The following is a 23807-nucleotide window of genomic DNA, read 5'->3' on the forward strand; positions in this document are numbered from 1 at the left end:
CTTAGGAAATTTTCTTCTGTATATACAGGCATTAATCTTAACTCTATACAGCATTAATATAAAATGTCATGATATATTATGCTTTAAATTGTTTGTTAACTAAGATGTTAAAATACAGCCTTAAGGGGATGATAATTTATTCTATTAAGTCAATAGGGGATTATTGAAATGAGTTAATGTTTATTTCTTATTTATTTCTTATTTAATACCATAGAATAGGTTTTTGGTATATTATTCTCCCTTTGAATTAGTAACAAAAGGTAAATGATGTGATTCCTAGAAGAGTTACTTATTGTAGGCATGAAATATTCAGTGAAGCAAGGAGGCTGCTTCCTTTACCTTTACTTCAGGTTATCCCAGTCTTGTTCTTATTTCCGTTCCACTGTAGGATTTTCTTCTTTGGTGCTCTGCCCTATTTCCAGTGTAGAAGGTAACAGAACACTTGTAAACACTCAACTGTGTGCAGCTTTGGTGCATCATTTAGAAAGCAAGACTCATTTCTCAGCAAGCGCTGACTGGCACAACACAGCAGGGGAGTAAAGCTGAAAGAAGAAACCATGAGAAATTTCTGTTTTTTTTCTGCTTGGGTTTCCTGTCAAATGCAGAAGACCAGGACTTAAAAACGAACCAAATATGCTTCAAATGAACTTTCAAGATTAAAGTTAAAACATTAATTTTTAACTTCCAAATGATCAGTATGTGTTGCTCCTCAGAGAATTATTAAAAACTGCTCTGCACATACTTGTTTGAGTCCATAAGTCTGTAACTATGAAAATTAGTTTTATGAAAAATTCAATCTTTTGGCATATTTTGCATCTTTCATATACTTTATTTATATGGGAAGCAAAAGATTACTTTTAAAAAGGTAATTGATTATCATTACTTCCCTGTATAAGTTTTTTGCACCAAGAGTTTTCAGTTACTCCTAATACTTTGGCCCCAAAACATAATGAAAGTAAAGTAACTCATTCAGATAAAGAGGACTGCAGATTAATACATGTGCCTTGCAGTGTTTAGCATAGGATGCCCAGAAAATCTGCAGTGAAGACCTTTATGAATTAAGCCCAAGACCTTCACTTTCACTTTTGCTCTCATAAAGCCATTTTCTGTATAATTGTTTTGGAAAAGAGCTTCCTTTTGATATCTTTACACTGTCAAGTTTCTATTTGTAGGGCATATCTTCTTTTTTTTATTAATTTTACTAGGGTGACATCAATAAATCAGGGTACAAATGTTCAAATAAAACATGTCCAGGTTATCTTGTCAAACAATTATGTTGCTTAACCATCACCCAAAGTCAGATTGTCCTCTGTCACCTTCTATCTAGTTTTCTTTGTGCCCCTCCCCCTCCCCCTTTCCCTCTCCCTCTCCTCCCCCCCCCCCCCGTAACCACCACACTCTTATCAATGTCTCTTAGTCTCGCTTTTATATCCCACCTACGTATGGAATAATGCAGTTCCTGTTTTTTTCTGATTTACTTATTTCACTTCGTATAATGTTATCAAGATCTGTGAGGCATATCTTCTAAGGTTCTTTTTATCCTTTTTATTGAATTTATTGGGGTGACTCTGCTTGACACAATTATACAGGTTTCAGGTGCACAGTTCTACAGCACATCACCTGCACACTGTATTGTGTGTTCACCACTGAAGTCAAGTCTCCACCCATCACTGTTCATTCCCCTCTATACCCTCTTCCACCTCCCACTCCCTTACCCCCCCCCCCCCCCCGCAAACACCACACTGATGTCCATGTCCATGAGATTTTTCTCTTTTTTTCTAAGATTCTTAAGACTTGAACTTCTGTCTTAGTTGCTCAGGATATTTATTGATTAATTATTTTCTTTGTTTTTTGTTTCTGGTGATATAATGTGGTTCTATTACATTCGATTTTTGATCTCACTAGAAACTCCTTCAGGCTGCTAAATATTTTTCTAAGTTTCTGCCATCAACCTTCTCATTCTATCCTCTACTTTGGCAATCTCATCCATTTTTATGACTTTAATTTTCATTTTTATGAACATGACTCCTAAATCAATATCTTCAAATTGAACTTTTCCCCAAGCCTCAGCTTCACACATTCACCTGCTGGACAGCTCCACTAGTTTCTTGCGGGCTTCTCAATCCCAAATAAATGGATCAAGTTTCCCTCCCACCCCTGCTCTCAGCCAGGCTAAGCCGTCTCTTGCTTTCCTATTTCTGTACAGGGCATGACTGTCCTTACAAGTTTTAGGTTGCAATCTTGAGTTCAGCTTTGACTCTTTGCTTTCCCTTTCCTTTGTTTTTTGCCTCCAGTGATATAATAAGGCTATATCAGCTATGCAGACTTACCAAAGAAGTCTTTGTATCACTTCTCTTCTCTTTTCTCAATGTCATCCCCCAGTGGTTCTCATAAATCTCTCTTAAGGAAAGGTTTCTTAACTTGTCTCTTTACCTTCTGCCTCTTCTATTTTGTGCTAAGAGTGTCTAGATAGAGCTTTCCTTCTGAAAGACAACTCTGACTTTAAGGCAACTCAATCTAGAAGAGTTGAACCCCCAAGTCTGGGATGAGCTAAGTGTGGGGGTTTGGTTAAGCCACTTTATTTTTCACTTCCTATTTTCTTCCCTGGATAGTGGATAATAAGAATTCCCGCACTATAACTGTTGAGATTGAATAAAAATATGCACATAAAATGCGTATCCCTGATACTTAGTCGGCACTCAATAAATGTTAACAGTTATTATCATATAGCAATTTACTGCTCAAAGCTGTCTGTGGTGCCACAATGCCCAATAAATGATGTGGCTATAATGTACCTTTCTAGCATTAAGTTCTGCTTTCTGACCTTCACAGACATTTTTTTCAGTCATGCCTACTGAATTGTTCACTGTATACAGTTTGTTTATCTCAGATGTTGTTTATTTTCAAGTTTGACTTACTGCTATTTATTAAATTTTCCACCTTAGTCAACAACTAGTTAGTTGCAACTGACCTATACTCCTTTCACAGTAAGTTAAAAAAAATGGAGAGAAAATTTTAACTTATGTGTGTGGGCTCTCCAGGATCTAGAAAGCTGTAAGGAACCACGGAAGGCACTTGCTCAGTCACTCTGGGCCACATGGGTTCCACTTCTTTCTCTATATCAGCTTCATTTTGTGACCCAACACGTTGGCTTTCCCTGATTCTTACATCAAGCAGCAACACACCTGTCAGATTTATATCTTTTATTTCCATTCAGTCAAATGACCCTGTATCCCAATTCAAATCTCTGGGAAAGAGAATCATGTTGGTGTACATTCCAATCTAGTCAGTTATACCAGCAAGGCAGATCATCTGAGACCAAGCTGGCTGCTGGGGCCCACCCTGTGTGTGCCGGGCAGTTTTTAGAGAAAGCCCATTCAGAGTAAGATGCTCCAGAGATATTTGAGGTATCAGAAAATAAGATCATTAGAGTATCAGTAGTGTTTTTATCATCTTTATATTTTCTCATTTTTCTTGCAACTGTGCCTTCAAAAAATATTTGTAGAAAGATCTGAACTTTTCAACTGAGAAGTTGCTAAACATGATACTGACAATAAAAGTGCAGTCAAACTTATAATTTACTTTGCAGAAAATGATATAAGCTTGATTGGAAGTTATAAGACCTCACAATGCAATGGAAAATTTTGCCAAAAAGTGAAGGAAATACTTGAACGTATCTAAACAAGGGAACTTTGAAGAAATGCAGGATGTCATCTCAACTCACTGGGTTAACTCCTTTTTATGTAAAACTTTGTGTGCTTTGGGGCCCTTTAGGAGAAATTTGCTGATACAGTAGAAGGTATCCATACAGGATCAATGAGTGTGGTAAGAAGAATAGAGAGTATATGTTAGTTTCTAAAGGCTGCTGTAAGAAAAATAGCACAGACTGTATGACTCCAAACAACAGAAAAGCATTGTTCTGGAGGCTAGAGGTACAAAATCAAGATGTTGGCAGGGCCACATTTAATCTGAAATTTGTAGGGGGAGAATCCTTTCTTGTGTCTTCCTAGCTTCTGGTGGTGGTTGAGTGTCAGTCTTTGACATTCTTTGGTTGGCAGCTGCACCACTGTAATCTCTACCTCTGTTATCACTTCTCCCTGTGTGTCTATGTGGTATTTTGTCTATCTGTCTATGTGTCACATGATGTTTTCCTCTTCTTTTAAGGACACTAGTCATATTGGATTAAGGCCTTCCCTAAAAACTATATTTTAACTCAATGACATATGCAAAGACCCTATTTCCAAATAAGGTCGCACTCACAGGTACCAGGGTTAGGGCTTCAGCATATCTTTTTTGGGGGACAACTCATGAAAGATTATGACCTACAGAGATCTTCTAAAGTGTAAATATATTTTAGTACAAAACTGAATCTGTAAGGATATGATATTGATAAATCACAGTAAATACTAGAGTGCTATGGTAGTCAGGATAGTATGTCCCTTATCCCTCAGTAGATATCTACATCCTAATTCCAGAACTGGGAATGTATTAGGTTACCTGACAAGGGAGAATTAGGGTTGCAGATAGAATTACAGTTGTTAATCTGACTTTATGATAAGGTGACCACTCTCAAAATAGGCTCAGTATAGTCACAAGTGGCCTTTAAATGTGCTTCCACATTGATGCAGAAGAGGTCAAAATGATCTGATGTGAGAAGGGTTTGAACAGCCATTGCTGGCTTTGCAGGTGAAAGGCGGCTGGCAGCCAAGGAATGCAGCAGCCTCTAGAAACTGGAAAAGGCAAGAAAACAGATTCTCTCCTAGCACTCCTAAAGGAAGGCAGCCCCGCCCAACCTTGATTTTAGCACAGGAGGACCCATTTAGAATTTCAGATCTCCAGAACTGTCAGTTAACAAATTTGTGTTGTGGTAATTTATAACAGCAGTCATAAGAACCTTATGCAAATGCAAATGTTATATATAAAAAAAGGAAGATAGTCTGTAAACTGGTTAATTTTAGTATCATTGGGAACAACAACTTAAAACTTCCAATAGATATATTTAAGGTAGACATTTTAAAAAACCCAGTAATTTGGCTCAGATAATAATTTATCAAAATAAATTGTTAATGTGTTTAGTACTGGAGATAGTTAAAGGATGTTACATTAAATTGACAAGAAATTCTTGATTCAGAGAATGTTTCTATATTTGTTTAGTAGCATATATTTAGAACCCAAGGAAGCCTTTCAAACATATGATTTGTGCTTTGTTCCCCTTTACCAACATAAAACTTGTTAAAATGATGTGTGTGCCCATTAGAGTGTGCTGATTTCATTCAACATAGCTGGGTTTAGAATTTCAATTTTACTAGCAGTATCAGAAAATTCACCTGTAACCACTCCCTCTCTGGGGAAGGTTGCTGTCCTATGCAGTCTAATTTCTATAGTTACATAGAATGAGAACCTGGCCCCTGGAAAACAAGGTATTGATCTGGTAAGACTCTATCTTATTTTTATTCATGAAAGCTGTTTTCAGTTTCAAGCAATTAAGATTCTGAAAAATCATCCTATTCTGAAGAAATAGTAACTAAAGCTTGGATTGATGCATGTCACTCTCATTCACCCTCATTTTACTTCTAATATTTTATAGATTATTGTATATTCAAATTGTATCACATTCAGAAAAAATAACATTAGCTGTAGAAAAGTCAAAAAGTTTCTGGCCCAGACTAGAGGCCCTGACTTTTCATAAACCACAAATTTTAAATGGGTTTGGTTACAGCCCTTTAGGTTTGTTGGTCCTTTTCAATAAAATACCTCTGATTCTAATTTATAAACCAAAAGACAAGAGAAGGGGGAGGAATACCTCTCTGAGAGCTTTTATGGAGCGGTCAGAATGACTACTGAAAGGTTTATGAACCCAAAGTTGTTATGGTTGGTATTATAAAACTCCCAATTTCTTGCAGAGATTTATTTCCAGTTGTTACTTTATTCTGAAAAAGTGTTGAATCCCTTCCTTTCTTCTCCTTTACTGTCAAATCATTCCCTGAGAAGTTTCCTCTAGAACCTTAAATACATGCATATACATGCAGCATCGCCATTTTACTAAGTACAATTTAAGGTAATTGTGCAAAATAATTGCTGCAAGTTTCTTCAAGTCTAAGGAGAGTGTTTCTAGCACTGTTGCTGCTGTGTCATGTCCGTAAAAGTGAGAATTATTTTTTGGTAAACATTCAACCATCATATTTGTCCTGGCAGGTGGCAAAAACATGCAGGTGGCTTCCAGAACCCAAGGAAGTAGTGCAGGGTGGACTATGATGGGCTGTGATAAAAGACTAGGTAACCATATCAAGGGGTATTGTTTTTACTTTACTATTTTTTTTTTAATCAGAGGAGGGGAGATAGAGAGACTGGGATCCACCCAGCAAGCCTTGTCTGAGGCCAATGTTCAAATCAACTGAGTTATCCTCAGCACCTGGGACCAATGCTAGAACCAATCAACCCACTGGCTGCGAGAGAAGAGAGAGAGAAGGGGGAGAAGGAGGGAGAGAAGCAGATAGTTACTTATGTGTTCCCTGAGCGGGAATCAAACCCCAGACATTCACATGCTAGGCCGACTCTCTATTCACTGAGCAACCAGCCAGGACCTCAAGAGAGATTAGATAAAGAAACTGATGTATGAAAAGTGTGAGGTCCTGGCATAGCAGCTCATTTCATCATCTCTGTATACTCTATACCTAGAGTTGTCCGTTTTCATTACCAGGGCCTCTAATTGCTGGCTAGATTCTTTTGATATAGCGGTATATTTTCAACTTTCCTAATTTTTAACTGTGTTTTCTCTTCCTGTCTTTTTAAATTAGGGTTATATTCTAATGTAGGTATACCATCTCTTTATAATTTGATATTTAAGTTTTTAGCTTGTCTCATTTTAGTTCCTTGACTTGGAGCCAGGTACTATAATCAGAAAACAAAAGGTAATTTCACTTTTCAGGTAGCTTTTCCTGAAGATATTAGTTTGATTTTGCCTTCCTGGAAAGCAAACATTCTATCTCCAATCCTTTTTTTTTAAGTGAAGGTTAAAATTATACAAAATCATAGCAGTCTCAAATTATCTTATTGTCTTATATTGCCAGAGGCAGAGCAAGTGTGGCCAAAAATGTTCCACATTTTCACATTCCAGCTATGTGCAGTATTTTTTTGAATTATATATTTTTAAACCTCTTGTCAATTAGTATTGAGAATTGCTTTATTTTCTTAGTAAAACAAACCAAAGCCTTTAAGAGGTTTTTGCATAAAATATAATAGCAAAGATGAATTCAAACTCAATTTTAATAAGTGCTGTTTAGGGTCCTTGGAGTTTTTGATTGATGATAAACCTGTGCACATGACTTGTTAAATGTCTATTGATTTCAGCCTTATGGTAAAAATCATTGCTAGTGGAAAAACAATAGCTGTAAATGATAAAATAAAAAGCAATATAATATTTATTTTTAAAAATGATTAACGGGAATACAATGAATGTAATAAATTTCTTTTGTGACGTAGTTGGCTAGAAATAATAAGAATGTAAAAACATTGAGAGAAGAATGTAATGTTAAACATTTCTTAATAAAAAAGCTTTATAACTATCTTCACAGCTATATATCTTCTCACAGCTCTTCATATATCAATAATTTGCACTCATACAAATATCTGCATTACATACAATTAATTCATAATATTATGGTGATAGAAAATTTAGCAAAAAATTATGACCTTCCTCCTGTATAACTCCCCTGAGATCAATGACTTGCAAATACATTCTTTATTAGGAATGTATATTCTAAGTTGTTTTTATTAACACCAAGATAAGAGCTCTTTACACACTTATTCTATTACTTGATTAGGGCAAGATGTCACTTTTGCTGGAAGTAAACTACTGCTTTTCAAGCAATCAAATGATGAAAACTTCATTTTACAGATAAAAAATTACAAGGAAATTTTTCATAGGAAAAAAAGTTGTTCGTAGAGTAAATTGTTGCTTGAGCTAAGAATTGGGAAAAACAAAAGGACTCTAAGACAAACTTAATTTTATGATTCACTTAAAAATTCTTGTTTAAATCTATTACTAAATCCTGTTTCTTAAAAGTATTACTTCAATAAGTGTTCTAATAATTATTAGGTTACCTTTAATATTGAACCTAATTGCCATAGTCTGCAACTGGATGATGTTTCAAAATATGAATGATTGTGGCCCCCCAACTATTTTTGCTCCCCTATTTCTTCCCCAGTAGAGCTACTGGAGGTTAGGACACCACTGCTTCAAGGTAAATAGAAGCGGAGAACCAGGGCAGCAACTTCCTGTGTTTGTTTCTTTGTTTACTTGCTTTTTAAGTTCAAATCTTTAGGACCAAGAATAAGGCAGGAAAATTAGAAAGAATACTAGATAAGTCAGTTCCACTTTGCCCCTATCTCCCTTTGTTCCTACCCGAAAGCAAATTTAAAAGCAAACACAAAAATTAAAAAAAAAAAACTTAATCCTGCAATGGGAGAGAAAGAGAATATTGGAAAGGAAATAAGAGTTAATTAGATATTAGTGAGTGGCCCCTTAAAAGAAGGTCTGCACCTCTCCAATCAAAGCCCTGGATTGGCAGAGGGAGAAGGTGACAGACTCTCTAGATAAATTTGGGCATCCAAGAGTGTGAGTGGCTGGTGTTCTGTGTTATGCCAGGTGGGGGTATGGATCCGATGATACGCTTTGGGTGGCATGAATGATAAAGAAGCTTCCAAGAAGTCCAATTGCACACAACTTGCTCTCTTTTCTGCTACTTTCTCTTTTTAAAAACTGTACATAACAGATACATAATTAATGGACTAGAGCTATTTATAAAACATGTCAATAAAATTAATCAATAAAATATTAATTTAATGCTGTGTGTGACCTCCTTTGAGAATTCTTGAGAAAGTTAAAAAGTACAGTCCATGCAATGCATGTTTGAAGAGCCAGAGAAAGGAATATTCAGATTCATGGAGGAGATAGATCTGGGTGGGAGGTGGAGACATACTAGTTATTAGTAAAAATAAAATAAACCAAAAACACAAAACCAGACTAGGAAGGAATAGGTCTTCAAAAGGGTAATATTTTATTCCTGGGATTCCTCTAAGTAAAACATGATCACTGAAGCATGGCTATATAGAAACTGAAAAGAATTAAGAACTAACAATAAATGACAAACAGCTCCTTTCCCCCTTTGTGAAGACTCAGTCACGGATACAGATACATGAGGTGACTTCACTTCAACAGGCACACAGGGAGAACTACTGCTCCTTATTTTTGTTTCTCTGGCTGGTCTTCAGGTCGAATTGTAAACAACAACAACAAAACAGCCAAAATTATTCTGCAATATAAATTTCCTTCATAGGATCCACCAACTGGAAAGTGCATTGCTTATGTTAAAAGTCCAGGCACTGCGATTTGAGGGAATTTCTAAGAGGTCATGTTGTGATACTGTATGTGTCTGTGTGTGCCTGTGTGTGTGTTTGTAGTTCATGATAAAACTCTTGCATCTGTACCTGTATTGCTACATCACTTCCTCCAGGTGCTTTTCCCACAAAGCGTAGTCTCTGCAGAACTATTTCATTACATATTTGGAAAAGGTATTATAAAGGTGCTATGGACTAAATTGTGTTCCCTTCCCAAATTAATATGTTTAAGCCCTAACCCTTAATGTCATGGTATTTAGAGATGGGGCCCTTGGGAAATGAGCTCATTAGGGTGGAGCCCCCATGATGGGTTTACCGCCAATTTAAGAAGAGATACTTCCCTGGCCAGATAGCTTAGCTGGCTGGAGTGTCGCTCCAAAGCACAGAAGTTGCCAGTTCAATCCCTGGGCAGGGCATGTATAAGAAAAAGCCAATGTCCCTGTTTCTCTTTCTCTTTCTTTCTCTCTAAAATCAATAATTTTTTATTATTAAAAAAGAGAAAGAGATACCAGAGCTTGCCCTTTCTCTCCTCTATGTGAGGACTCAACCAGAGGACAGCCACCTCAAGGCAGAAGAAGGATCCTCACCAGAACCTGACCATGCTGGCACCCTGATCGGTCTCAAATTTCCAGCCTCCAGAACTGTGAGAAAATTGATTTCTGTGGTTTAAGCCCCCGTGTCTCTAGTATTTTGTCATGGCAGCCTGAGCAAACTAAGCAGCATTGGACTTGCTAGCGTGAGGATGTTTTCTGAATGTCAAGTGGTTATTGACTTTTAGTCTACAGGAATGCATTATGACGAACACAAACTACTGCTTCTTAGCACTTATAAATCATTATGTCAGGGCTGAAGCTGGGTCTAGTCATAAAATGCCAGTAGCGAAGAGACACTAATTGTTACTTAACAGAGTATTTCTCAGAGAACAGAACTATGCACAAATGATAGAGAAACCCCTAATGTTATTATCTCAGGGATTAGTAAGTCTCACGTCTTCCTCTGTCAGGGCCATATTTTTACAATTTGTAAAGATCACAAACTTTCTCTGAGAGTCTTATGGAAAAATAATCCTCTGTGCCTAATTATATTATTACATAGAAAGAGCTCAGGATTTTTTGCTTAATAGGTATGTCTAGTTGAACAAGTATAAACCTAAAAAAACAACCTACTGCTCATGATTTGAACCACCTACGACAGTAAATGCTAAACTCTGTAGAAATTTCTTCTTGAATGGAAAGTATGGTCTCAAGAACCTTCAGGATTAGAAGGATTAGACTGAATGAGGAAACTAATTCCAGATTGGTTAAAGGACTGAACTAAGTGTGAGGACAGTGCAGGAGAGAAACTGCTTGAGTTATTTAGCTTTTCATAAGCCAGAATACAAATTATCAGCTTCGCCTTTTGGAGAAAGTCACATTATTCTGTAAATTATTGTGTTTGTGTTACAGAAACAGAATCTGGGGCTGTCTGCATAAAAGTAGTGACTAGAGACCCTGGCCAGTTGGCTCAGTGGTAGAGCATTGCCCAGCATGTGGATGTCCTGGGTTTGATTCCTGGTCAGGGCACACAGGAGAGGCGACCATCTGCTTCTCCCCTCCCTCCCCTTCCCCCATTGCTCTCTCTCTTCCTCTCCCACAACTATGGGGAAGGGGAATTGATTCAAGCACATTGGCCTCAAGTGCTGAGGATGGCTCTGTTGAGCCTCCCCCTCAGGCACTAAAAATAGCTCAGTTGCCAGCAGCCTCAGATGGGCAGAGCATTGGCCCCAGATGGGAGTTGCCAGGTGGATCCCAGTCAAGGTGCATGCAGAAGCCTTTCTCTGTATCTCCCCTACTCTCACTTAAAATAAAAATAAAAAATAAAAAAAGTAGTGACTAGAAATTATACTTAAAAGCTTGTAAAACTAGCAATCCTTCTTTAAGTGCAAGTTCTTTTTATATGAAATTTTAGTATATTTAATTATATGGCTGTATGCATTTTAGTAAGTATAAAAATTTTATTTCCAAAATAGGTGAATAATTATTTTGGTGCAATTAAGGAAAGAGAGAATTGGAAACATAAAAGAGGAAAATGTCAAAAGAATTGATGGCAGATTAACAGAACAGGATTTTAAAAATCTTAAGCCACAGAAACAAAGGTGAAAAAAAAGTCTGAATATTGGAACCAACCTGCTATATTCCTTAGAACAACTAAAGGGTCAAGAGAATCATGGACCCCTTCAGGCCTAGGGAGGGATTCTGGAGGCAACAGTAAAAGTTCACATTTTATTTATTTATTTTTATTTTTAGTTTTATTTGTTTGTTTGGTTGTTTGTTTTTGAGAGAAAGACAGGAACTTCTAACTGTTCCTGTATGTGCCCTGACTGAAATCGAATCAGCAACCTCTGCATTTCAGGATGACGCACCAACCAACCGAACTATCTGGTCAGACTTATTTATTAAAATGTTTATTTTATTGATTTTAGGGAGAGAGGAAGGGAGAGTGAGAGAGAAAGACTGGAACATCAATCAGTTCCTATATGTGCCCTGACTGGGAATCAAACTGACAACCTCTGTGCTTTGGGACAATGCTCTAACCAACCAAGCTATCCAACCAGGGCAAAGTTCACACTTTATACATGAAGAGACTAAGGCAAAGAACAGAATGGTTTTAACCATTTTACTTCTTTGAGTAAAGAAGCAGGCCACAAAAAATAATTTTTAGTATGTGTAGTATCTCTAGAGAAGCCAGTTGCACTAGAGTCCCTTTTCTAGGCCCTCTCGATTCAGGTCTAGGTTAAGGTCTCTGTCATAAATTTTTTATGTAATAATAATAGCTGATGTGTATTGCCACTCATTTTGTGCCACTTATTGTCTTAGTCCATTTTATGTTTGTTTACTTTTCATGGCAATCCTATAATATGGTGACTCTCACCTTTTACATGTATCTATGGGTAGCTATTACTTATCATTGCTTATGACTGAAAGAAGTTGAGATTTTCAGTCTTAATTCTATTATATATTTTTATTGTAATGATCTGAGAAATATTTATTCCCAAAAGTAAAAAGAATGGAAGAAGTTTTATTGTAGCAATATTACTTAAAATTTTTTTTTTCTTTTTTTTTTTTTTTTTTTTTTAGTGAAAGTGAGAGAGACAGACAGGAAGGGAGAGAGAGAAGAAAAGCATCAATTCTTAGTTGTGTTATTTTAGTTGGTTATTGATTGCTTCTCATACATACCTTTTCTGAGGGGCTCCAGCCAAGCCAGTGGCCCCTTGCTCATGCCAGCAACCATGGCTCAAGCCAGTTACTTCAGGTTTCTATATTTCTATTTTACTTGGTTCAAGCCAGTGACCATGGGATCATGCCGATGGTCCCATGCTCAAACTGATGACCCCACTGGTAAGCCTGCACTCAAGCCAGTGACCTGGGGTTTTGAACCTGGGAATAGAGCATCCCAGGTTGATGCTCTATTCACTGAGCCACCACTTGTCAGGCTCTATAATGCTCAATTTTAAAAACTTTTTCAAGTTACTTGCTAAAAGTATTGCAACTGACAACTCAATAATGTGCTTCTTCAATTTTGTTGAAAACACAGAATTAGAAACCACCTAACTTGCATAGTATTTGTTACTCAGTCATTAGATTTTCTTTTTTTTTTTCTTTTTCATTTTTCCGAAGCTGGAAACAGGGAGGCAGTCAGACAGACTCCCGCATGCGCCCGACTGGGATCCACCCGGCATGCCCACCAGGGGGCGATGCTTTGCCCCTCTGGGGCGTCGCTCTGTTGCATCCAGAGACATTCTAGCGCCTGAGGCAGAGGCCACAGAGCCATCCCCAGTGCCCGGGCCATCTTTGCTCCAATGGAGCCTCGCTGCGGGAGGGGAAGAGAAAGACAGAGAGGAAGGAGAGGGGGAGGGGTGGAGAAGCAAATGGGCGCCTCTCCTGTGTGCCCTGGCCAGGAATTGAACCCGGGACTCCTGCACGCCAGGCTGATGCTCTACTGCTGAGCCAACTGGCCAGGGCCATTAGTTTTTCATTTGGGAGGAAATCTCCCAAAGAGGCTTTGCTAAGAGTTTTCAAATAAGCGTTATTTACTTTTACTCATTCACTTAGAGGCAACTCAATACATACAAAATGAGTTGGGAAAATTGAAAAACTGTTAATGTCAATTCACCTTAGTGAATATAATATTTTATCTTTTATGCTATTTACTTTTTAAATAATTTCTGATTTTGCAATTACAGTTGACATATAATATAATATTATATTAGTTTCAGGTATACTATCCAGTAATTAGACACTTATATAACTTATTAATTGATCACCCTGATAAATTGAGTATCCCTCTGACACCCTTACGTAGTTTTACAATATTACTGACTATGTTCCTATTCTGTACTTTACATCCCCGTGACTATTCTGTAACTACTAATTCGTACTTCTCGATCCCCTCTCCCCTTCACCCATTTCCCCAATGCCCTTCCCATCTGACAACTGTGAAAATGTTCTCTGTGTCTATGAGTATATTTCTATTTTACTTGTTCATTTTTGTTTTTTTTAGATTCCACATATAAGTGAAATTGTATGGCATTTGTCTTCTCTGACTTATTTTACTCAGCACAATGTCCTCTAGATCCAACCATGTTGTTGCAGATGGCAAGATTTCATTCTTTTTTTATGACTGAGTCATATTCCATTTTATATATGCACTACTTCTTTATCCATTGTTGATTGACACTTAAGTTACTCCCATCTCTTGGATATTGTAAGTAATGATGAAATGAACATACAAATGCATATGTATTTTTGATTTATTGTTTTGGATTTCTTTAGATAAATGCCCAGAAGTAGAATTGCTGGGTCTTTCTTTGTTTCTTATTATAACCTTTGTTTAAAAGACTATTTTGCCTGGTATAAGTATTGCTACCCCAGCTTTTTTGTTTTGTTTATTTCTATTTTTATGAATATTTTTTCCCACTTCTTTACTTTGTATGTGTTTTCTTTCTTATTTGAGGGAGTCTCTTATAGACAGCATATGCAAGGGTCCTCTTTCTTATCTGTTCAGCCAGCCCATGTTTTTTGATTGGATCATTCAATCCATTTGCATTTAGAGTGATTATTAATTGACATGTATTTATTGCCATTTTATTATTCATATTTTTAAAATATTTTTCTTTCCTTTTTAAAGAAGACTCTTTAAAATTTTTTTGTAATACTAGTTTGGTGATGATAAACTTTGTTAGCTTTTCCTATTCTGGAAAGCTCTTTATCTGTCCTTCAATTCTAAGTGATAGCTTTACTGGGTAGAGTAATCATGGTTGTGCATCCTTGCTTTTCATCACTTTGAATGTTTCATGCCAATCTCTTCTGGCTTGCAAAGTTTCTGCAAAAAATCAGCTGGAAGTCTTATGGGAACTCCCTTGTAGATAGCTGTCTTTCTCTTGCTTCTTCTGAGATTCATTCTTTATCTTTAACCTTTCGTATTTAAATTATGATGTGTCTTGGTGTGGACTTTTTTGAGTTCATTTTGTTTGGAACTCTCTGTTCTTCCAGGATTTGTGTTGTTTTTTTTCCTGCACTAGGTTTGGGAAATTTGCAATTATTATTTCTTCAAATAGGTTCTTAATCCCTGCTCATTCTCTTCTCCTTCTGGTACTCCTATGATGCAGATGTTATTATGGTTAATGCTGTCCCAGAGGTCCCTTAAACTCCCCTCATTTTTAAAAATTCTTTTTTCTTTTTGCTGCTCTGATTGAGTATTTTCTGCTTCCTTATCTTCTAAGACTAGGAATGGGGTTTAGAGTAGTACTTCTTAAACTTTATTGTACATAATCTTGTTAAAATGAAGATTTTGATTTACTAGGTCTTAGTTAGGGCTTTAGTTTCTGCAAATTAAGAAGCTCTTGGATGATGCCAGTATTTCTGGTCTATGCATCACACTTTGAGTGGTAAAAGAAGGGATAATCTGTATTATTTTATAGGCAATCATTCATAAGTGTTTTTCTTTCTGGGAGGTTTTTTTTTTTTTTTTTTTTTTTTTTTTTTTTTTTTTTTCATTTTTCTGAAGCTGGAAACGGGGAGAGACAGTCAGACAGACTCCCGCATGCGCCCGACCGGGATCCACCCGGCACGCCCACCATGGGGCGACGCTCTGCCCACCAGGGGGCGATGCTCTGCCCATCCTGGGCGTCGCCATATTGCGACCAGAGCCACTCTAGCGCCTGAGGCAGAGGCCACAGAGCCATCCCCAGCGCCCGGGCCATCTTTGCTCCAATGGAGCCTTGGCTGCGGGAGGGGAAGAGAGAGACAGAGAGGAAAGTGCGGCGGAGGGGTGGAGAAGCAAATGGGCGCTTCTCCTGTGTGCCCTGGCCGGGAATCGAACCCGGGTCCTCCGCACGCTAGGCCGACGCTCTACCGCTGAGCCAACCGGCCAGGGCTCTTTCTGGGAGTTTTGATAGGAATGGACCAAGGGTAGGTGTGAGGTTATTCTAATATGTGTCTGGAAAGCAGCAATTATTCAATATGTAGTGCCACAGGCCTTAGCTTAGCTTTTAACAGTAAATTATCTGGGATGTCAAATTAGGGGTCTAATAAGGCAGCTACCTCACCTCTGCACAGAGATGGCTGTGGTAGCATCTGTAGGCAGGGCACAGATTCTTCTCAAAAAGTAATAACTGTTTGTTGATTTCTGAAACAGGCAAATGAGCTTTCAGAAGGTCAAAGTTCTTCATCCTGATTATGTACACAATTAATTTACCCTGGAAAAACTTTAGAGCAGCCATAATTAAGTATTTTCTTTAACCATAAAAGTAGTTCAGTAAAGGACCCAGAGGTTATACCTTGAAGAAATATAATTTTCTGGTGAACATATTAAGTTAAACTGATTGTAAAATATTATTAAATAGATATATGGAGTTTTAAATTATGAACTCATTTAATGTTGGGTAATATTGAAAGAAAATAATGACTAATTCTAGAGTACTTGGTATCTAGTCTTTTGGGGGAAGTAATGTGATAAGAAGATGATTCTCTGTTAAAGAAAATCTTGGAGTGTTTGAATTGACATGCCATCTCTATATAAGAGAGTGCTTATATTTCTTGTCTTTTTTTTAAGTGAGAGAAAGAGAGACAGACAGACAGACAGGAAGGGAGAGAGATAAGATGCATTGGCTCATAGTTGCAGCACTTTAGCTGTTCATTGATTGCTTTTTCTTTCTTTCTCTCTTTTTTTCAACATGTCAGGAGAGAGCGTGAATGCAGTCCCCCACTACCACAAATTATGCAGTCAAGTTTCCCATATTCGGGGAAATCGCAGGGATCAGTACATCTGGAGTGCAATAGATAAGCCTCGCCCTCGGAAAACAACCTTCATGATCATGGTATCTCCCCTGCCAGGTAAGTATTGATTACTTTTTCATACATGTCTTGACTGGGGTGCTCCAGCTGAGTCAGTGACCCCCTTTCTCAAGCCAGTGTGACCTTGGGCTCAAGCCAGTGACCTTTGGGCCCAAGCCAGTGGCCATGGGGTCATGTCTATGATCCCATACTCAAGCAGGTGACCCTGCACTCAAACTGGTGAGCCAGCACTCAAGCCCAAGACCTCGGGGTTTCAAACCTGGGTCCTCAGCATCTCAGACTGACAAGCCACCACCTAGTCAGGCTATATTTCTTGTCTTTATAGTGGGGTAATGCACTCAGATCAAGGAAAAGTGGCATCAAATCACAAGGATAAAAATATGAGAGGGGAAGGGGGCATTGCAGATTCTTATTTTTGCCTCAATGGAAATTCTTAGCTTTCCTGTCAAGAAACCACCTTTTTTTTCAGATTAATTCTTGAGCTAGTTCTAAGGGAGATTTTAAATGGGCATAAGAAGACAAAGTTAAAATTTTTTTATTTGAGTATAAGCAGTTTGACAATTTATTTTGTTTTCAAAGGACAAGAAAGATAAATGGAAGACAAAAGTATGATTATTATTTGTGGCAGAGATAGTAATACCAAATATTCCATTCAATCTTTTACATTTTTAATCCTCTTTGTAGTTTGTAAGCCAATGTGATTAGTTTTGAACAATGAAATGGGACTAAAGGTGATCTTCAGACTGAGATGGTAAAAAGCTTGGTAGTCCCTCTTTTTTTTCTAATTGCAGAAGCTATGTATTCTATATGGAGCATCTACACGTTGGTCAACCTGGTTTCCTTAGTGGAGCAAAGCCTCTTGATGACCTGTGATGGACATATGGTATGAGCAAGATATAAATTCTCATTATGTTAAGCCACTAAGATTCAGGATTAATGTTACCATAGTTTAACCTCGTATATCTCAACTAACATATTTTTGTGATAGATTTCTCCACAAGCTAATAGGCGAGTTTAATAATTTTAACAGGGAAATGGCTTTCTCTAAAGAATCCTTGCTTTTTATGATAAGTATTGATTTGAGAAAGCCAGCATTAGTTTAAAAAACATAGAACTGACATACCTATTGGATGGCAGATGCAGTAAATTTGTAGGTTAAAGAATTGTCCTTTGGCCTGACTATGTGGTGGCACAGTGGATAGAGTGTCGGTATGGGATTCAGAGGACCCAGGTTCCAAACCCTGAGGTTGCCAGCTTGAGTGCGAGGTTGCTAGCTTGAGCATGGGATCACAGACATGACCCCATGTCACTGGCTTGAGCCCAAAGGTCATTGGCTTGAAGCCCAAGGTTGCCGGCTTAAGCAAGGGGCCACTAGCTCAGCTGGAGCCCCTCTGTCAAGGCACAATGAACAACTAAGGTGCCACATGAAGAATTGATGCTTCTGATTTCTCTCCCTTCTAGCCTGTCTGTCCCTGTCTGTCCCCTGCCCTCTCTTGCTTAAATTTTTTTTTCCTTTGAAAAATAAAATTAAAATATTCTTATGATTGGGATCTAAACTGACAGGTTTATATGTATAAAGTTAATGAAAGTAAACAAATTAGCATGCATTCAAAATAGTATTTAAGGCTTAATGATCCCATGTACTTTTTTTATTCATTTAAGTTGAACTTTTAAAGTCAATATACAACAGATGAAAACAATACTGACATGCAGTCAGAGATCATCTTGGGATGTGGAAAGTTAGGGTTTGGGATTAAATGTTGGCTATATTGCTTCTTAGTTTTCTAAATGTCTTTTCACTAATTTTAAAATAGAGATAAAAGTTCCTATCTTTTGGGGTTGTTCTGAGAAATAATTATAGTACCATCATATATATCATTGCTTAGTCTGGATTCTGGCCCTCAGAGAAATCACTTATAACTCTAATGATAATGGTAATAATTTCATCAACGAAGATATGAGATTTCACAACCTAAATCACAAATTCATACCTTGAATAACCTGGCTTTATAAGATTCGCTCTGATAGATAAATTCAAATCTGTTGTAATCCAAGATATGGCTTTGTGTGTGTGTGTGTGTGTGTGTGTGTGTGTGTGTGTGTGTGTATGAGAGGAGAGAGACAAAGAGAAAGAGAGAGAGAGAGAGAGAGAGAGAGAGAGAGAGAGATTTTCCCTTTTTTAAAAAGAACATTAAGGATATTAAACCATTGGTAGAAATAAGAAGCCAATAGCATCTTCTAATTTGTTTCAGATGTCTTATTATTAATTGTGTCTTTTGGGACTTCTGCAATCTTTTTTTTTAAATTTAAAATTTTTTTGTATTTGTCTGAAGTTAGAAGCTGGTAGACAGTCAGACAGACTCTTGCATGCACCTGACCAAGATCCACCGCATGCCCACCATGGGGCGATGCTCTGCCAGACAGGGGCCTTGCTCTGCTAGGGCTGGAGCCATTCTACTGCCTGAGGCTCAGGCCAAGGAGCCATCATCAGCGCCCAGGCAAACCTTGCTCCAATGGAGTCTTGCCTGTGGGAGGGGAAGAGAGAGATAGAGAGGAAGGAGAAGGGGAAGGGTAGAGAAGCAGATGGGTGCCTCTGCTGTGTGCCCTGACTGGGAACCCAACCCAGGATATCCACACACTGGGCTGATGCTCTACCGCTGAGCTGACAGGCCAGGGCCCCTGCAATCTTTATCAAACAGCCTGCAGGGAGTGTTGTCAGTTTGCTGAGAGAGCAGCATGTCTGTGATCAGCAATCCATTGATAAGAAAGAGGTGAGAGGAGTAGCCTCTCCTTTGAAGCTGCAGGGCTGAATTTTAGAAGTCATTATATAGCAAGAAGCCACCCATAAAATCTGGAAGATTCCTGATGCCTTTACCCTTTCCAGAGCCTTATTTTTTATTATTCTGTCCCAAGCATGAATGGCTTCTGGGTAAACTATGTAAAAGAATGGAAAAAAGGTGGGGACATTACTTTATCTTAGGCTAAATATTCCGTTTGCAAGAAAGCACAGAGGAAACAAACAAAAATATTTTCTGTAGCTATATCTAAGATCAGCCAAAGCTTTTTCTGGGGTAATCTTATTTACTACTTTTTAGAAGACCTGGATTTTGTTCTTAAATGCATTTAGGGAGGCTTTTTCCTTTATGATAAATATGTTCCTATCTTAAAGTCTGGATCATCAGAAAGCTTTAAGATAGGGCTCCATAGGAAGCCACAACCAATCTTTCCTGGGCTGCTTAGAATAAATAAAAGATAGAAGAACATAATGAGAAGCTACATATTCAAAATTTAGATTGGACCTTTATTAGGGAAATATAAATGTTAAATTACCTAAGGAAAAAAGAGGTAAGTATGGCTAATTCATCTTTATTTCTGATCATTTTATTCCCCTTGCATACTGAAGATAAAAACTCTAGATATTCTCGACCTGTTTCTCAGCTAAATTTTGTTTCATATTTTGTTTCCTCTTTTCCATCAGAACATTATTGCAATTATAATTATGTATTTCTTTGGGCTTTTTAAAAAATGTATGTGTCGCACTCAACCGTAAGCACTGTGAAGGGAGTATACATACATTTCTGTTTACTTATCACCAATGTGGGGTGAACAGTGTCTGATATATGAGAGACAGCCAATGAAAGTAATTGAATAGAAAATTACATCTTATAATGGTTTATTATTATATAATATGTTATAAAATTCAGTTAGTTTTTGGATATATATACTAAAGTTATCCATAAAGTCAATGTATTAGACTCCTTATCTTTAACATCTGGTCTTATAACAGTAAAGAAATCTTAGATTTTGAGAATACTCAATGGAGTTTACTAACTTAAATAAAAGTAACTCCACAACTGTTGATTCTCTAATTAGCTTAGAACATAGACACTGTCTCTGGGTGGTATTGGTCATAGGAAATCAATCTAAGGCAGAATCTGACTGAAGCTGGATAAATTTTAGCTGGTTCCCTGGTTATATTTGATTGGTGTGTTAGCTTCCTATTGCTGCTATAACAGGGCTACAAACTTACTGGCTGAAAACAACACAAATTTATTATCATATAGTTCTGAAGTCTGAAATCAGTTTCACTAGGATAAAATTTATTGAAAGCAGGCTTTAATTCTTCCCAGAGGCTCTAGGGGAAAATGTATTTCCTTGCCTTTTCTAGTTTCTAGATGCTGCTTACATTTCTTGATTTATGGCCTCTTCCTTCACCTTCAAAGCCAGCAGCATAGCATTTTATCTCCTCTCTAACCTCTCTGTTTCTATCCTTACATTTATCTCTCTTTCTTTAATCTTCTTGACTCTCTCCCATAAAAACCCTTATGTTTATATTGTACCCACCCATATAATCCAGTATATCGTATTTCCCCATGTACATAAGACACACCTTCATTTTGGGGTCTGAAATTTGGGGAAAAAAATGTATTACATAAAGTTACTGAACTCAAGCTTTATTCATCATAAAATTCATACAACGCCTCATCACTGTCAAAACTACCATCCCTTAGCTTGTCCTTATCTGTGTCTGATGATGAATCATGGTCTTCATATTATTATCTTGTCCTCAGTTCCATCTATGGCATTTGAAATGCCACACTTCTTAAATGATTTGACAACAATCTCAATCTTGAGATTATCCCAGGATCTTTTCACCTAGGTACAAATTTCTCCTAGAGTTGGTTTCTTCATTCTTTTTTTCTGGTGTCAGATTGTCCCGAAAAGACTTCATGCATTGGTTCCATTTGTCTCTCATGGCAGCTTTGAAGGGTTTGTTAATGCTGACATCAAGTGGTTGGAGTTGGGATGTCAAGCTTCCAGGTATGACGGCAAGCTTTGTTTTTTGCTCTGCAACAATCTTCTTTGTATTTTTTGTTATGTGAGCCCTGAACTGATCAAGCACCAATAGGTTTGTGTAAGAGCCCACCTGGTTTTCTTCTCCAAACTTTCTCAAACCAGATCTTCCTCCCATCCTGATCCATCCAACTCTTGTCCTGAACATGGACAATCACTCCTCGAGGAATGTCTTATTTTGGCATTGTTTTGTGTTTGAAAACAAATTGAAGGAGGGCTTCATCCATATTTGCAATCTGTCCCAACTCAAACTGATGTGTCTTTTGACATTGAATGACAAAACAATGAAATGCAAGGACCTTCTGCTCATAGCTTTCAAGCATCTTTTGGGAAAGTCTGGTGCGTGCACACATGCTTAGTCTGTTCTGTTTCATGAATCTGAAGCACCAATTGTCTCCTCCTTTGAAATCAGTAACTTCTTTTTCATCAGCAATTCTTCTTGCCTCATGGTGAAACATCTTTGTGGAATAGGAATTCCAATTGCCCTTTGCTCTTCAATTCCCTCTCTAAATCAGGCCATTTTTCTGATTTGCCTCTCATGGCCTTCTTCTGCTGTGGTGTTTGCAGTAGGGTTTCTTCTTCCCATAGCCAGTCTCAGATTGATTTCTCAGTTGGAGGAAATCCAAACTTATGTTCAGCAGCATGATTTCCATTCACTTTTGCAAACTGGATCACTTTTAACTTAAATTCAGCATTGTACGAAAATCTTTTCTGAGCCATTTCTAGGCAGAACATGGCAAAATGCAAACTACCGTGATATATACCAGTAACAAGTGTGAAACAATGAATGCAAAGACAACAAGTCTGAAAAAGCAGGAAATGCAAGTAAAAAAATCAACAACAGTGAGTGCAAAATCAAGTGTGAATAAGCATGAAATGCAAGTAAAAAAAAATCTACAACCACCTGTATAAGAAGCACCCAGTTTTTAGACGCCACATTTTTCAGAAAAGGGTGCATCTTATACATGGGGACATATGGTAATCTCTCTTTATATGAAGAGACTTAATTTAGTCACACATGCAAAGTTCCTTTTACCATGTAAGGTAATGTATTCACAGGTTCTGAGGTTAGGATGCAGATATCTTTGTGGGAGGGGCATTATTCAGCCTGCAACAATTGATCCAGGGGTGCAATCTGACTGAGGTCAGGCCAGAGTCCTGTTTTTTTCCTTTTTTTTTTTTTGCTTGGGCACATGAAAAAATCCCCCACAGTGATAGAAGCTCTGACATAAGAAGCTTAGAATCCATCAGCAGTCATATTTCTTGAGGTATGGGAGAAGCGGTATAAAAGAGAAGCAGGTATAGTCCCTGGTCAGTTGGCTCAGTGGTAGAGCATCGGCCCAGCGTGTGGAAGTCCTGGGTTCAATTCCTGGCCAGGGCACACAGGAGAAGCACCCATCTGCTTCACCATCCTACCCTCTCTCCTTCCTCTCTATCTCTCTCTTCCCCTCCAGCAGCCAAGGCTCCATTGGAGCAAAGTTGGCCCAGGCACGGAGGACGGCTCCCTGGCCTCTGCCTCAGGCACTAGAATGGCTCCAGCTGCAGGGAGTGTCACCCTGGATGGGCAGAGCATCACCCCCTGGTGTGCATGCCAAGGGGATCCCGGTCAGGCGCATGTGGGAGTCTGACTGCCTCCTGCTTCTAACTTCGGGAAAAAAAAGTGAGTGTGTATATATATATATAAAAGGAGAGGCATGTATATGTATAAAAAAGAATATTTTTGCTGTATTGGCCAAGAGTTTGCATAAAGGCTTTAATCATTGTAAAAAAAATAGAAGACTGGATAAAGAAGATGTGGCACATATACACTATGGTATACTACTCAGACATAAGAAATTATGACATTGGATCATTTACAACAAAATGGTGGGATCTTGATAACATTATATGGAGTGAAATAAGTAAATCAGAAAAAAAACAAGAACTGCATGATTCCATACATTGGTGGGACATAAAAACGAGACTAAGAGACATGGACAAGAGTGTGGTGGTTACGGGGGGAGGGGGGGGAGGAGGAGGGAGAGGGGGAGGGGAGGGGAAGGGGCACAAAGTAAACTAGATAGAAGGTGACGAAGGACAATCTGACTTTGGGTGATGGGTATGCAACATAATTGAATGACAAGATAACCTGGACATGTTTTCTTTGAATATATACATATGTACCTTGATTTATTGATGTCACCCCATTAAAATTAATAAAAATTTATTTACAAAAAAATA

At 37.9% G+C, this 23807-nt stretch overlaps 1 protein-coding gene and 1 non-coding gene across 2 annotated transcripts in view; one reads left to right on the forward strand and one right to left on the reverse strand.

Annotated features, from left to right (window-relative positions):
* Window positions 1-16616: 16616 nt before the first annotated feature.
* On the reverse strand, window positions 16617-16780 carry LOC136390007 (U1 spliceosomal RNA). Its single transcript, XR_010748538.1, has one exon. It is a non-coding gene; the product is annotated as a U1 spliceosomal RNA (small nuclear RNA).
* Window positions 16781-23171: 6391 nt separating this feature from the next.
* CGA (glycoprotein hormones, alpha polypeptide) overlaps window positions 23172-23807 on the forward strand; it is a 47235-nt gene continuing 46599 nt past the window's right edge. The window contains exon 1 of the mRNA XM_066361334.1: window positions 23172-23247. The gene's annotated coding sequence lies outside the window, so the exon portion shown is untranslated. The remainder of the gene's footprint in view (window positions 23248-23807) is intronic.

Source organism: Saccopteryx leptura, chromosome 1 (assembly GCF_036850995.1).
Source record: "Saccopteryx leptura isolate mSacLep1 chromosome 1, mSacLep1_pri_phased_curated, whole genome shotgun sequence".
NCBI lineage: Eukaryota > Metazoa > Chordata > Mammalia > Chiroptera > Emballonuridae > Saccopteryx > Saccopteryx leptura.